At 39.0% G+C, this 16,938-nt stretch overlaps 1 protein-coding gene and 1 pseudogene across 7 annotated transcripts in view; both read left to right on the top strand.

Annotated features, from left to right (window-relative positions):
• The window catches only part of GRAMD1C (GRAM domain containing 1C), a 99,358-nt gene that overhangs the window by 31,927 nt on the left and 50,493 nt on the right, over positions 1-16,938 (top strand). The window lies entirely within an intron of this gene.
• LOC147379980 (elongation factor 1-alpha 1 pseudogene) lies at positions 205-1,830 on the top strand (annotated as a pseudogene).

Raw genomic sequence — 16,938 nt, 5'->3', positions numbered from 1 at the left:
CTGTTTGAATTTGATGATGAATCTTTAGGTGTAACACCAATAGCATGATTTATACAAGAAAGAATCGATAAGTTGTACTTCATCAAAATTAAAATCTTTTGCTATGCAAAAGATACATTTTAGAGGGTGAAAATATAAGACACAAACAGGGAGAAAATAGCTGTAAATCACATATCTGATTAAAAAAACAAACATACACGTCTATCCACAATAGAAACTATTCTTAAAAGTCAACAGTAAGAACACAAACAACCCTATTAAAAATGGGCCGATTAGCTTTTTTGCAATGGGTTTGCCGCCAGGACACAGGTGTCATGAAAACCACTATTAAACCTAAGCAAAAATGGGAGAGGAAAAGACCCACATCAACATTGTTGTCATTGGGCACGTAGATTCAGGGAAGTCTACCATGACTGGCCATCTGATCTACAAATGTAGCGGGGTCGACAAGAACAATTGAAAAGTTCGAGAAGGAGGCTGCCTAGATGGAAAAGGGCCTTCAGTTATGCCTGGGTCTTGGACAAACTGAAAGCTGAATGTGAGTGTGGTATCACCATTGATATCTCCCTGTGGAAATTTGAGACCAGCAAGTACTATGTTACCATCATTGATGTGCCAGGACACAGAGACTTCATGAAAAACAGGCACATCCCAGGCTGACTGTTCTGTCCTGATTGTTGCTGCTGGTGTTGGTGAATTTGAAGCTGGTATCTCCAAGAATGGGCAGACTTGTGAGCATGCCCTTCTGGCTTACACTCTGGGTGTGAAATAACTAATTGTTGGCATTAACAAAATGGATTCCACTGAGCCAACCTACAGCCAGAAGAGATACGAGGAAATTGTTAAGGAAGTCAGCACCTACATTAAGAAAATTGGCTACAACCCTGACACAGTAGCATTTGTGCCAATTTCTGGCTGGAATGGTGACAACGTAATGGAGCCAAGTGCTAACCTGCCATGGTTCAAGGGATGGAAAGTCACTCGTAAGGACGGCAATGCCAGTGGAACCGTCCTGCTTGAAGCTCTGGATTGCATCCTGCCACCAACTCACCCAACTGACAAACCCTTGCGTTTGCCCCTCCAGGATGTCTATAAAATTGGTGGTATCAGTACTGTCCCTGTCGATAGGGTGGAGACTGGTGTTCTCAAACCTGGCATGGTGGTCACCTTTGCTTCAGTCAATGTAACAACTGAAGTGAAGTCTGTAGAAATGCACCATGAAGCATTGAGTGAAGCCCCTCCTGGGGACAATGTGGGCTTCAATGTCAAAAACGTATCTGTCAAAGATGTTTGTCATGGCAATGTGGCTGGTGACAGCAAAAATGACCCACCGATGGAAGCAGCTGGCTTCACAGCTCAGGTGATTATTTGGAACCATCGAGGCCAAATCAGTGCTGGATATGCACCTGTGCTGGACTGTCACACAGCTCACGTTGCTTGCAAGTTTGCTGAGCTGAAGACTGATCGTCTTTCTGGGAAAAAGCTGGAAGATGGCCCTAAATTCTTGAAATGTGGTGATGCTGCCATCATTGATATGGTTCCTGGCAAGCCCGTGTGTGTCGAGAGCTTCTCTATCTTCCCCAGGGCTATTTTTTTGCTGTGGATGACATGAGACAGACAGTCGCTGTGGGTGTCATTAAAGCAGTGGACAAGAAGGCAGCTGGAGCTAGCCAGGTCACCAAGTCTGCCCAGAAAGCTCAGAAGGCTAAATGAATATTATCCCCAATACCTGCCACCCCAGTATTAATCAGTGTTGGAAGAATGGTCTCAGAACTGTTTGTCTCAATTGGCCATTTAAGTTTAGTAGTAAAAGACTGGTTAATGACAACAATGCATCGTAAAACCTTCAGAAGGAAAGGAGAATGTTTTTGTGGTCCATATGTTTTGTGTGTGGCAGTTTAAGTTATTTATTTGTAAAATCAGTACTTTTTAATGAAAACAACTTGACCAAAAATCTGTCACAGAATTTGAGACCCATTAAAAATAAGTTTAATGAGGAAAAAAAAAAATGGGCAGATTCTTTACCAAAGGAGATATATGGATGGCAAATAAGCATATGAAAAATTGCACACTATCATAGGAAAATACAGATTAAATGCACAATTAAATAAATGACATATCTAATAGAATTGCTAAAATTAAACACTAAAACAGTGGACAACACCAAATGATGATGAGGCTGCAAAGATATAAGACTCCCTTGTGTTGGAAGATGTGAGTGAGTGTGATTGACCTCTACCATAGAGAGCTCACCAGTCAGGTACCTGATATTGGTCCTTGTTCTAGCTGTCACTCTTTGTGATTCTCAGTGTGGAGTCTCTCTGGAGTGGGATAGCTTCAACCTTCTCTTGTGTATTTTTTGAGCTGAGACTTTCTCCACACTGTGGCTTATCCATTAGTGTCCACTTTCTGTCTCTTAAAATTTAATCAAAACTTCTAGTCAACCAATGTACGCATTCTGTCTAACCCTCAGCATTGCAAAAGGAACAGAACTAGACACTCATGTCAACTTAGACCAGAAGTTCCATGGACTAGATTTGTTCTATGTACTATTCACACTTCTAAATATGATCGTTGCTTTGAATGTATTCTCTTGGGAGAACGTATACTTTTTATAGTGACACCATTGCTCAAAACATTTTTTAATGTCTCTGATTAAATGAGTGAACAAGGTAGATTTTTTTACCCTAGAAAATGTTGCACTGGAGAAATATAATTAAAAACAAAATATCCTACCCACCCAGAAAACCTCTCTACAAAAGTAAAAGAGAAAGAAAACACTTGGTTTTATTATTGAATAAGCATTAAATTAGAGTGTGATGGACATCACAAGCAATCTGCAAAAGAGGTTGTGAAGGCAGAAAGAAATCTCCTCTTTTTATGTAGGCAGGCAGATACAGCCATTACACATATTCTAAAGGTAAGTAATAACTAGCCCTCAAGTTGAGGCTTCCCTGGTGGCTCAGAGGTTAAAGCGTCTGCCTGGAATTCAGGAGACCTGGGTTCGATCCCTGGGTCAGGAAGATCCCCTGGAGGAGGAAATGGCAACCCACTCCAGTACTCTTGCCTGAAGAATCCCATGGAGGGAGGAGCCTGGTAGGCTACAGTCCATGGGGTTGCAAAGAGTTGGACATGACTGAGTGACTTCACTTTCACTTTCACTTTCAGCCCTCAAGTTAGAGGACTTGACAGCACCGTATGTCATATCAGTTTATCCTAAATTCATCTGGTAATTGGGTCAGCTATGTTAGCGAATTGGCTTTATCCAAAGGAAAAATAAACTCACTTCTTAAAGACCGGAGTTAGTTTGCAACTTGAATCAAGGCAGCCATGGAAATTACCCAGTCAGAGAAACTAGGAGATGGGGTCTTATCATCCCTGTTGTTTGAAAGAGGTGGCTCCCAAGTCCTGGAGGAAACATCAGGGTTATAAAACTGGCAAGAAGCCTATTTTGCTTTTAAAAAGATTTCACATCTCACAGGTGCAGAGAAAGAATTTACAGGCTTTCTAAGGAAAATGCTCTAAAGAGAGGAGGGGGGTCTCTTTCTGTTTTTTTTTCACCAGAGAAAATTAATTTTTTCTTTTTCAGTTTGCATCTGCCCTTACAGTTTGCTCAGGTAAAAAGCAAAGGAACAACAACAACAAAACCAGCAATGTAAAGTATAAAAAAAAGTGAATGGTTATCTTTTGTAGTTTATGTACAAAATTATAATAGAAAGCAATCCTAAAAATGTTGTTCCAGAGTCTGACTTAAGCAAATCACTGTTCTTGGACTCCCAAAGATGATTGTGAGGTAGGAGATAGATGGGCTTCAGATTGGAAATTTACAATCAGCCACCCTTCTGCTTTCATTTCTTGAGATAAGAGATAGGTGGGCTTCAGTTGAGGAATTTACAACTAATAAAAACAGAGTAAATAGCCAGTCTTTGTCTCTTAACTCAAGGGAATAATCATGGCAAGGACAAAGAAAGGACAAAACCCTGTCTGATAAGCGAGACACTACACATGCGCAGAAAGGCTCCTTGGAGTAAAAAATCAGAGGGTCATTTGAGGCCATAATGAGTCACGCTTGATCCATCTTGGCTAGGGTGTGCGTGCACACCCCAGGGAGGGTCCTGAGACAAATTAACCAGGTGGGACAAAGCAAGGTGATTGGCCTGAGGGAAGACCCGGATAAAGGATTTAAACTTAACCAAAAGGCGTGACTTTCTCTCTGAGCTAGCCCACACGCCTTTCCACGTGTACTTTTCAATAAACTTTACTTTACTCTTTTCCGCCTCCTTGCCTGAATTCGTTCTTGACTAGGCAGGCAAGACTAGGGACCTTAGCCCTAACTGCTGGCTCCTGTGGCCCATTGGTTAGGACTCCTGGTCTTGGAAACTAGGAGCCTGCTTCCAGCTACCTTTCGCTGCTGCTTGCTGCAAGCTGCCACTTACTGCCACTCATGTCTGAAATCAATTGCTGCTAGAAAAGAATACTTTGGGATGTGTGTTTCCTGCTGTTATTGCGTAAAAAACACATTCTCTTAATTCATCATCATCTCCCTTACAGAGCTATGCCTAAATTCTTCTGTAAAATTAAATAGTACATAAATAGTACATTGTTCGTTTGAAAATGAGTGTACGACTTATTGTGCAAGCTTACTCTGGGAGTATATAGTGCTGATTCACTCCATCTGTATTCCTGTTAACACTTTTCACATATTTCAACTGTATCCTTTGTTATATTTTAGTTAATAAAGTAAATCTTTAGGCGTTGGAGCCATTCACTTGGCTGAAATTGGTCATGTAAAAACTAGCAAGTTGATGTTAATACGTGCATCAAAGTGACCTGTGCTGCTTGGTTAATTTACTTAACTTTATTTAAATTTTCCAGTAACCAATTATAAAGTTATAAAAGGGACTTCCCTAATGGCTCAGTGATAAAGAATCCATCTGCAATGCAGGAGAGGCAGGAGAGGCAGGTTTGATTCCTGTGTCAGGAAGGTTCTCTCAAGGAGGAAATGGCAGCCCACTGTAGTATTATTACCTGGAAAATCCCATGGACAGAGGAGCCTGGCAGGCTACAGTCCATGGAATCACACAGAGTTGGACACAACTGAGCACAAACACACACACACACAGAATTATGAATACATAAAACAATTTTTGACAAACATAATTCAATTGTGGATTAATCAGACTGTTAACATGACTCAAGTCAGGTAGAAGATTGCCTTCTGAAGTGCCGATTAGTGTTGTGGTACAGGTTTATTAGTCAGTAGGGAAACTGGGAGGAAAAAAAGGTAAAATCCCTTTGCTTTTAAAAAATTTTTTGTCCATATCTTGTCTGGGACTTATTGCTAGGAAGCCATCTTATAAAAAAACAACCTAAGTGAGGTAGGAGTTTATTACAATAAAACATACCTGTTTTAGAGAGATTGTTTTTAAAAACCACTGAAAAAAACCTGTCAATCTATATCAAATAGTCTTCAGTTAAAATGCTAGCATATCTTTGAATAGAGTTAATGAAGGAAAGTTATGACCAACCTAGATAGCATATTCAAAAGCAGAGACATTACTTTGCCAACAAAGGTCCGGCTAGTCAAGGCTATGGTTTTTCCTGTATGGATGTGAGAGTTGGACTGTGAAGAAGGCTGAGCGCCGAAGAATTGATGCTTTTGAACTGTGGTGTTGAAGACTCTTGAGAGTCCCTTGGACTGCAAGGAGATCCAACCAGTCCATTCTGAAGGAGCTCAGCCCTGGGTGTTCTTTGGAAGGAATTATGCTAAAGCTGAAACTCCAGTACTTTGGCCACCTCATGCGAGGAGTTGACTCATTGGAAAAGACTCTGATGCTGGGAGGGATTGGGGGCAGGAGGAGAAGGGGACGACAGAGGATGAGATGGCTGGATGGCATCAGACTCGATGGATGTGTCTGGGTGAACTCTGGGAGTTGGTGATGGACAGGGAGGCCTGGTGTGCTGTGATTCATGGGGTCGCAAAGAGTCGGACACGACTGAGCGACTGATCTGATCTGAATGTAAAATAGAGCAGCGGTTCTCAAATTGTGGTCCACAGACTAGCCACATTGACGTCAGCTGGGACCTTGCTAGATGTGCACACTCTTCCCCCAGCCCAGACGTAGTTAATCGGAAACGTGGGGAGGGGCCTGGAAATCTGTATTGTGATCAATCTACCAGGTATGTCTTTTTTTTTTTAATTAAAAAAATTTTTTTTTGAACTTTTTGTTTTATATTGGAGAGAACCCAACTGCAGTTTAGGAGACACAGGTTCGATCCCTGGGTCGGGAAGATCCTCTGGAGGAGGACATGGCAATCCCTCCAGTATTCTTGCCCAAGAAATCCCATGGACAGAGGAGCCTGGCAGGCTACAGTCCATAGAGTGGCAAAAGAGTTGGATACAACTTAGCGACTAAACAACAGCCGATTAACAATGTTGTGATAGTTTTAGGTGAACAGCAAAGGGACTCATCCATACATATACATGTATCCATCCTCCCCGCAAACTCCCTTTCCACAGACTGTCACGTTATACTCAGCAGAATTTCCTGTGCTATACAGTAGGACTTCGTTCTACCACATATTTCTGATCTGATATTTGAGAAGAACTGAATTAATAAAATGTTTCATTGGTTTAGATAAAAGTTTCAGAATACCTCAGGATGACCTTTAGCCCCATTCCTGTTTTAGAAATGCATACTAGTGAATGAGTAACTTAATCTGCTTAATTATTTACTAGGATTTTTTCTTTTTTGATTTGGTGGTGTCTCAGTTCTGTTTTGCTGAAGGAAGCACTGTGAAAGACTTGAATTCCTTTGTTAAGTTTTTAGTATTTGCTTAGAAATTTAACATGAGCAAATTTAAATATCTTGGGATTCATAACCTCAATAACTTTTTCCTAAAATTACTAGTCACTTAATATCATTTAAAAATATATCAATTAAGCTAAATCTCCTCATAGCAGCTCTTTATAGCTTATTAATAATTTAGCAATGCTTTTTACATTAGCCACAGAGCCATGTCTTAATCTTAGAGGTGCAGTGTTAACTTACTGGTAGGCAGTGGCATTTATCAGAGCCCTCTTGATTTTGCTGGATTTTAGTGCTGAGTTAGAAATGACCAAATTTGAAGCTAAACTTAAAATATATAAAATTTATAGAGTCATCCCTCCCTCACTCTCATCCAGCATCTAATTAGTTACCAATTCCCTATCCGTGTGTGTGTGCAAAGTTGCTTCAGTAGCGTCTGACTCTTGGTGACCCTATAGACTGTAGCCTGCCAGGCTCCTCTGTCCATGGGATTCTCTAGGCACGAATACAGGAATGGGTTATCAAGCCCTCCTCCAGGAGATCTTCCTGACCCAGGGATTGAACCCGTGTTTCTTGTGTCTCCTGCACTGGCAAGTGGGTTCTTTACCTCTAGTGCCATCTGGGAAGCCCCAGTCAGTACTACCCCTTAAATATCTCTGAATCTAACTACTTCTTTCTCTAGTACTGCCATCTTTTGGTCTGAGCCACCATCAGTTTCCCCCTGGATTTCCTAATGATTTATCTAAATCCATTCTCACAGTGTGAATTATTTGGTGTTTAATAACATACATCTGATTATGTTCCTCCACTTGATACTCACTGATGGCTTTTCATAAAGTCCACAGTCTGCCATGGTCTGTGAGACCTTACATGATCCAGCTTCTCCAGCTTCTCTAGCAGGAGATCTATCTTTGTATAGTTGCTTAAAGGTATTGTTTCTTTCTACCACAGGGCCTTTGCACATCCTGTTCCCTCATGGTCCAGTTGACCCTTTATTGATCTTTAGATTTCAGTTTAAAAGTCACTTTTTCTGGAGAACTTTTCTATGTATATTCTCTCTGCCCCATACCCCATACCTATATGCTCCTTGTTGTACACTTTCAGCTTTCTCCACACTTTGGTCATTAGGCTGTTTTTCTATCTGTTTATTGTATACCTTCTCCACTAGACTGCATTCCACAAGGGCAAGTTTTATTTCTCGTAACCCTGCTGCTACTGCTACTGCTAAGTCACTTCAGTCGTGTCCGACTCTGTGTGACCCCATAGACGGCAGCCACCAGGCTCCCCCATCCCTGGGATTCTCCAGTCAAGAACACTGGAGTGGGTCTGGTAACCCTAGTGACTAGCAAAAAATATCTGGTGTGTGGTGCTCAAAGTATAGGAAGAAGGGAATGAATGAATGAATGAATGAACTAATGAACAAAGCGATGACTCTCCCTGGTTAAAGTACTATGAGATTTGTGAAGTTGGCACAGTTTTTAGTTACTAAGCCATTCCTTATTTCTTGTGTATGTAGATTATGCTTGTGCTCTTCAGAGGGACATTTTGCTTCAGGGATGACTCTACCTTTCAGAAAACTGTATGTTTCTATAGCAACATCTTCAGATGGGAAACTACATTAAGACATGTTTTCATTAGATTTGCTGATATAAATAATCGCATAGACAAGTATGTATACAGCGCTCCTAAAAACAGTGTACTTTAGATTTCAAAGTAAGTTGATATATATTTATCTATACTTGTATACATCTACATTTATTTATGTGTAGTATAAGTGTGTAACATATTTTTCTTAATACATCGAGCTCCATTTGTATATATTTAATATAATTGGGAAAGAGATTTCAGGTTGAAAAAAGCTTGAACACACCTCCTTTGGCTGCCAAAAGCAGGTCTTATGTGACAGACTGAGTTTTGTTTGTGTCTCTGTGTGTTTTAATATGGAACATAAACTCTTTCATGTCTTTTTACACTTTATCCTAATATTAGATAATAGGAGCTGATGGGGGAAATTACTGAAGGAAAGAATGTCTGTTTACCATGTTTTCCTCCAAGAATGCAAACATGTGCTCATTAACTCCTTCAGGTTTTTAATCTGAATATTATGGACCAGGTTGATGTAATACTTGATATTTTGTGTTGTGTATGTTTCTGAGAAATTTGTTTTGCAGTTTTTCATTATTTTTTGTATGTTTAGATTTCTATTGATTTAAAGAACATAACCTTCATAACCAAGGAGAAAACTGCTCGACTTATCCTAAATGCTATCCAGATCGTTACAGAGGGTGAAAAGGTGAAAAACTACCTTTGCCTTATTACATAATGTGGAGAAAATTTGCCTCATACTAATCATCAGAGTTGGGAATATAAGCAGTTCTTGAAGTTAGGAATATCTGATAGAGATACACTGTATTTAATACTAGATTTCTGTATACTTAAATACTGATTTTTGATTGACTTTAAATAACTACTCAAATTTTTTGTAGTTTATTATTTACAGAAAAGTTTCTCTCATATTTTTCATTTCTTAATTATAAGAGGTAGGTGGAATAAACCTTAGCAAAACATCCTTATCATTTTAAAATACTCTAATAGTTATATGATTGTTGTTTAGTCAATAATACCTTCACAGTATCAATTAATAAAAATGAACAGTTCTGGTGAACAGAGATTTGGTAGCATGTAAGTAAGGACATAATCATTACAACCTTTTTTTAGAATGGCAATTTGCTTTAGCTGCCATCATTTTTATTATGCACCTACAATATCCATCAGTTCTTGGTATGAAGAATCTTTCTCTACTCACCTGGAAAATTAATTAACAGCTCTGTATGTAACTTTAGAAGCAAAATGCTGAGAAAGAAAAAGAAGGAAGGGAGGAAAAAGGAAAACATGGTAGGGGATGAAGGAGGAGAAGGAAGGAAGGAAACAGGGAAGGAAATGAAAGAGAAAAGAGGCAGTAGAGCAGAGGACAGGGGAGATAAATAGATTGAATCATTATAATGATACTTTTTAACCTTGTAAGGTTTCTTTCACATGCACTTTTGGTTTTAAACAGTCTCATCATTACAGAACACTTCCAGGTACAGTACAAAGAACTTTTCCCCTGGAAACTATTTGAGAATAAGTTGTCACTCTGAAGCCTTATCACCCCAGAAGTCTAGCATGTATTTCCATCAAAGACATTCTCCTACGTAACCACTGCATGACCATCAAATGCAAGACTTTAGTATTGATCATTGTCACTGCTGCGTTCTCAAACCTGTTTTAGTTTCCTCTATTATCCCAATAATATCCTTTATAGCAAATAGACCCAGTTCAGAAATGTGTATTACATTTAGTTGTCAAGGTCTTTAATTTCCATATTCTAAACTAATCTCTTAGTTGTTCCTTGACTTTTGTGCCCTTGACACTTCTAAAGATTATATTAATGGGTAAGTTATTTTGTAGGATATCCCTCAGTTGTCTTTATCTGGTATTTTCTTATGATTAAGTTTAAGTTTTGCAATTTTGGTGGAAATAACACAGAAGTTCGGACAAGGCAATGGCACCCCACTCCAGTACTCTTGCCTAGAAAATCCCATGGATGGAGGAGCCTGGTAGGCTGCAGTCCATGGGGTCGAGAAGAGTCGGACACGACTGAGTGACTTCACTTTCACTTTTCACTTTCATGCATTGGAGAAGGAAATGGCAACCCACTCCAGTGTTCTTGCCTGGAGAATCCCAGGGATGGGAGCCTGGTGGGCTGCCGTCTATGGGGTCACACAGAGTCAGACACAACTGATGTGACTTAGCAGCAGCAGCAGCAGCACAGAAGTTATTCTCTGTTCTTTCCATTGCATCCTCTCAGATGGTGGGGCTTCTTAAGTGGTGCTTGTGGTAAAGAACCTGCCTGCCAGTGCAGGAGACAAAAGAGGCGTGGGTTGGATCCCTGGGTTGGGAAGATCCCCTGGAGTGGGGAAAGACAACCCACTCTAGTATTTTTGCCTGGAAAATTCAGTGGACAGAGGAGCCTAGTGGGCTATAGTCCATGGGCCACAATTGAGCAACTGAACACACACTCACACACACACACACACACACACACACATCTTGCTGTTGATATTCTTGATATTCATTTTGATCATTTAATAAGATGGTGTAAATAAGACTTTACTGTAAAGTTAGTCTGTTTTCCTTTGTAATTATGTTTTGTAGTAAGCTACTTTGTAAATATACAATTCCTCATCAAATTCATTCATTTATTTACTCATATCAGTGTGACCTCATAATGTCTTATTTTAGTTAATAAGTTATAATCCACTGCTATCATTATTTATTTTAATACTCAAATTGTCCCAGGTTTGGTCAGTGGGAGCCCCTCAAACTGGCTCTAGTATCCTTTTGACTGTTTTCAGCATTATTTGAGCATTTCCTTGCTTTTTAGCACAGATATTACAGGCTTTCCCCATCTCAGTCCTGGAGTCAACCAGGGCGTGAGAGCCCAGTAGTCCTGGCGCCCAGGCTCTTGTGTGCAGACTCGGTAGTTGTGGTACACGGGCTTCGTTGCTCTGTGGCATGTGGGGTCTCCCCAGATCAGGGATCAAACCTGTGTCTCCTGCATTAACAGGCAGATTCTTTACCACTGAGCCACCAGAGAAGCCCTAAAATAAACTTATTCTTAATTGTACAATTAATATATCTGACGAGGAAAAATTATAAATTTCTCTATGGCAGAACAATCAAACTAAGTTAGAATTGAAACACACGTAACACACCCCAGCATGTCCCCATTTGGGATAGGCTTCTCCCAGCGTGCAGTGTACATCTGTGTTACGTGTTAACCAGACCTCCTGGGGCAGGAGGCTGTAATCAACCTTTGAGGAGAATACACCTATTCTTCAGACACCAGTGTTGTCATTTTAAGATTAATATTTCTTTTTCCATCCCATACAGGGGTTCTCAGTGAGCTAAAGACTCTCTCTGTACATACACACTTGACCAAACATTTCTGATGAACTTTATAATTTAACCTGTTAATACGATACATGATTCTTTGTCTAACTGCATCTCTAACTGCTGACTAGTGGAACAGTCCTCAGAAATTTCTGACTGTCTCTGGGTTCTAATCTTCAGTTTGGCTTGAATAAATTTCTCTTTTATTCTTGGCTTGATGGTTAATTGAATTTTTGTCCACATATGTATACGTTGCATTATTTGACAAAGTCATCAAACAGTTCTGAAACTAACATCTTCCTTCCATGCTAATCTCATTGCCTTTTTAGAGGCAAACACTGTTATCAGTTTGGTATATATCTTTTCAGGGCTTCCCTGGTGGCCCAGTGGTAAAGAACCTGCCTTGCCAATGCAGGAGACTCAGGTTCAATCCCTGGGTTAGGAAGATTCCCTAGAGAAGGAAATGGCAACCCACTCCAGTATTCTTGCCTGGGAAATCCCATGGACAGAGGAGCCTGGCTGGCTACAGTCCATGGGATAGCATATGTCTTCTCATACCTTTCCTTTGTATTTACATGTATGCTGCTGCTGCTGCTGCTAAGTCGCTTCAGTTGTGTCCAACTCTGTGCGACCCCATAGACGGCAGCCCACCGGGCTCCCCCATCCCTGGGATTCTCCAGGCAAGAATACTGGAGTGGGTTGCCATTTCCTTCTCCAACGCATGAAAGTGAAAAGTGAAAGTGAAGTCGCTTAGTCATGTCCGACTCCTAGTGACCCCATGGACTGCAGCCTACCAGGCTCCTCCATCATGGGATTTTCCAGGCAAGAGTACTGGAGTGGGGTGCCATTGCCTTCTCCAAATGTATATATATAAGCGTATATCTTTGCTTTGTTTTTAAAGTAAGTGTTATCCTATATTTGTTGTCCTTCAGTTCTCCTTTCTTAAAAAAAACAACATTGTTTCTTGGAGTCACAGGTTAGCACGTGTAGATCGTCCTCTCTCTGTTTATTAATGTGCTGTATAATATTTTGTAGAATGGATTTACTATGGTTTCCTGGACCATTAGTTCATTTCCATTGTTTTATTACAAATGGTACTGTGGTGAACAGCCTGACCATGCTTTCTTAAGCTCATGTGTGGCTCTTTCTCACATAGGTAATGGAATTTCAGGGTCAAACATTTAAATTTTCATAATGATAACAACAACTAGCATTTGCCAAATATATATTACTTGTTCTAAATACTGTGTATTTTTACATTGATTTTCTCTTTGGTTCTCACAGAAATTTGCTACCATAATTATTGTGTACATGAGGAAGCTAAAGAAAAGTGATTCCAAGTCATAGAACTAAGTGGTAGAGCCAAGATATCAACCCAGGTAGTTTAATTGCAGAGATCTTGGTCCTAACTACCACGCTCTATTGATTCAGTGATCTCTTTTCCATCATCATGGGGGGAAAGACTACACTATTAAATATTTATCTTACAGTGTGCTCTACTGTAGTAAGGAAGGTTAATTGTGGTACTGTTAGTTGTTTTTGTTTCTAGTATACGTTCTGTGCCCCAGCAGCTTAGAGATATCATTATCCAGAACTCCCAAATTAAGGTTCCTATTATTATGATTTTGGCCTCACTGCATGGCTTCTGGGATCTCACTTCCCTGACCAGGGACTGAACCCAGGCCATGGCTGTGAAAGCCTGGAATCCTAACCGCTAGGCCACCAGGGACCTCCCTAGGTTATTACTGAAGCAAGATTTATTAATGGATTTTTAAAGTTGGATATCTACCAGGTCATAAAACAAGCTTTAATAAATCCAAAAGAATTGAAATAATACAAAATGTGGTCTCTAGTCACAGTGGGATGAAATTAAAATTCAATAATAGAAGGAAATTTGGGAAACTCACAAAAAAGTGGGTATTAAGCATAATATTCGTAGAAAGCCAATAAGTGAAAGAAGAAATCACAAGGAAAATTAGAAAATACTTTGAGTAAATGAAAAGAGAAACACAACATACCAAACTTATGAGATACAGCTAAAGCAGTGCCTAAGAGGGAGATTTATAACTATAAACACCTACATTGAAAAAGAAGAGTGATCTCAAATCAATAACTTTCCACCTTAAGAAATTAGAAAAAAGAGAGGAAACTAAACACAAAGCAAATAGAAGCAAGGAAACAGTAAAGGTTAGAATAAAAATGAATTAAATAAAGAATGGAAAAATAATGTTAATTAAAAGAACCGTAAATTCTTTATTTGAAAAGATCCCCAAAATTGACAAACCTTTAGCTAGGTTACCCAAGACAAAAGATTAAAATTATTATGTTCAGAAGTAAAAGTGGTAACATTACTACTAACCTTACAAAAATAAATTGTTTATACTATGAACAATTGTATACCAACAAATTAACCTAAACGAAATGGACAAATACCTAGAAAGTCACAAACTATTGAAACTGACTCAATCAGAAGTAGAAAATCTGAATAAACCTATAACTAGGAAAGAGATTGAATTAGTAATAAAAAATCTACCGATAGAGAAAAACTCAGGCCCAGATGGCTTCATTGATCAATCTGTCAAATGTTACAGTAGAATTAACACCAATCTGTCACAAAACGTTCCAAAAAGGAGTTCCCAACTTGCTCTATGAAGGCAGTATTATTACTGTGATACCAAAACCAGACAAAGAACATCACAGTAAAACTACAGACCAATATTTATGTTCATTGTGTCTATGAATGTAGAAACAAAAATCCTCAAGAAAATATTAGCAAGCCAACATCAGCAACATATGAAAAGGTTATATACCATGATTTATACAAGGTTGTTCAACACATGAAAATCAATCAATGTAATACACTATTAGTAGAATAGAGGACAAAAAACATGATCATGTCAATCTGTACAGCAAAAATTTTTGACAAAATATAACATCCTTTCATGATTAAAAAACAAAAACAAGCTAGGGCTAGCAAGGAATTTCATCAGTTGGATAAAGTTCATAGCCACATATTTACTAGTGAGAGACTAATCATTCCCCTTTAAGGTCAGGGATAAGACAAGGATGTCCTTTCTTGCCACTTCTATCCAACATTGTATTGAAGGTTCTAGCCAGGAAAATCAGACAAGGAAAAAAGTAAAAGACATCTGCTTTAAAAATGAAATAAAACTATCTCTGTTGACAGATGACATGTTTTTCTGTATATAAAATCCCAAGAAAACCAATAAAAATGTGCTAGAACCAATAAATAAATTCAGCAATTGTTGGAAGAAATTAAAGGCAACTTAAGTAAAAGAAAAGAATCTCATGCTCATGGATTAGATAACTTAATATTGCTAGGATGACAATACTCCACAAGTTAATCTGCAGATTTAATACAATCTGTATCAGAATCCCAACTGGCATTTTATAGAAATTGACAAGTAGATCCTAAAATTCACATGGAAATGTAAGTTACCCAGAATAGCAAAAACAATCTCGAAAAAGAACAAAGTTGGATGAATTAGTCTGTTAGGTCTGCCATGACAAAATGCTATCAATTAAACAGCTTAAACAACAGAAATTTATTTTCTTAGAGTTTTGGAACCCAAAGGCCCCCATCTCCAAACACCATTACATTGGGAGTTGGGGCTTCAACATATGGATTGTAGGTGGACACAATTCAGACTAGAGCAACCTCATTTAACTTTAATTTTCTCCTTAAAATCTCTATATCCAAGTATAGCCATATTGGGGGTTAGAGTTTCAACATGTGAATTTGGGGGAATACAATTAGGTTCATAACACTAGAAGACTTATGCTTCTTGATTTCAATGCTTACTACAAACCAGTAATCAAGGCAGTATACCTACTGGCAAAAGTCTAGACAGGCAGATTAACGGCATAGAAATGAGAATCTAGAAATCTTAAAATTATCAATCATAAATTGATTTTTGACAAGGGTGCCAAAACAGTTCAGTGAGGAAAGAATAGTGCTGGATTCACCAAATGGTTTGCTGTTGTAATAACTAGGTATCAACATGCAAAAGAGTGACTTTTAACCCCTACGTCATATCATATACAAAATTAACTCAAAATGGATCATAGGCTTAAATGCAGGTCTGCTTCTAAGTCGCTTCAGTCGTGTCTGACTCTGTGCAACCCCATAGATGGCAGCCCACTAGGCTCCTCTGTCCCTGGGATTCTCCAGGCAAGAATACTGGAGTGGGTTGCCATTTCCTTCTCCAATGCATGAAAGTGAAAAGTGAAAGTGAAGTCACTCAGTCGTGCCTGACTCTTAGCGACCCCATGGACTGGAGCCTACCAGGTCTAAAAGTATAAAATTATCAGAAGAAACTCTAGGTGTAAATACTCATGAGCTTTGGATTAGACAGTGGTTTCTTAACTATGACATCGAAAGCTCAAGTGACAAGACTTCCCTGGTGGCCCAGTGGTGAAAACTCCACGCTTCCAATGCAGAGGGTGTGGGTTTGATCCTTGGTCGGGGAGCTAAGATCCCACATGCTGCATGGCCAAAAAGCTCAAGTGACAACAGAAAAAAAATAGATAAATTCAATTTCATCAAAATTAAAAGCTTTTGTGTTTGATGGGGCCCATCATGAAAGGGAAAAGACAGCTAACTCATAGATTGGGAGAAAAAATGTACAAGTTATATATCTGAGGAGGTGTTTGTATCCAGAATACATGAAGAACTCTTACAACTCAACAGGAAAAAGACAAATAGCGAAGTGAAAAATGGGCAAAGATTTTGAGTAGTAATTTCTCCAAAGAACATATGCAAATGACCAAGTACATGCAAAGATGCTTAGGGTCATTAGCTTTTAGAGAAACATACATCAAAACTACAATGAGATATACCACTTCACACCCACTGGGATGGCTAAAATAATAAGACGGACATTAACAAATGTTGAACATGTGGTTAAACTGGAACCCTCATGCATTGCTGGTGGCATTGTAAAACTTTGAAATGTTTGAAATTGAGTTTGGCAGTTCCTCAAAATGTTGAATATAGAGCTACCATATGACCCAGCAATTCCCTTTCTGGGTTAATGCGAGAAAATTGAAAGCATATGGTTCACACAAAAACTTGTAATCAAATATTCATAGCATTATTCATAGTGGCCAAAAAATGGAAATATCATCAGATGAAAGTATGCATAAAAATATACAAAATACATATTCATACAAT

This window comes from Bos grunniens, chromosome 1 (genome assembly GCF_055505025.1).
Source record: "Bos grunniens cultivar Pamir isolate PY7600 chromosome 1, Bosgru_T2T1.0, whole genome shotgun sequence".
NCBI classification, from domain to species: Eukaryota; Metazoa; Chordata; class Mammalia; order Artiodactyla; family Bovidae; genus Bos; species Bos grunniens.
Note: the sequence above shows the minus strand (reverse complement) of the source record. Positions and strands in the feature narration are given on the sequence as shown.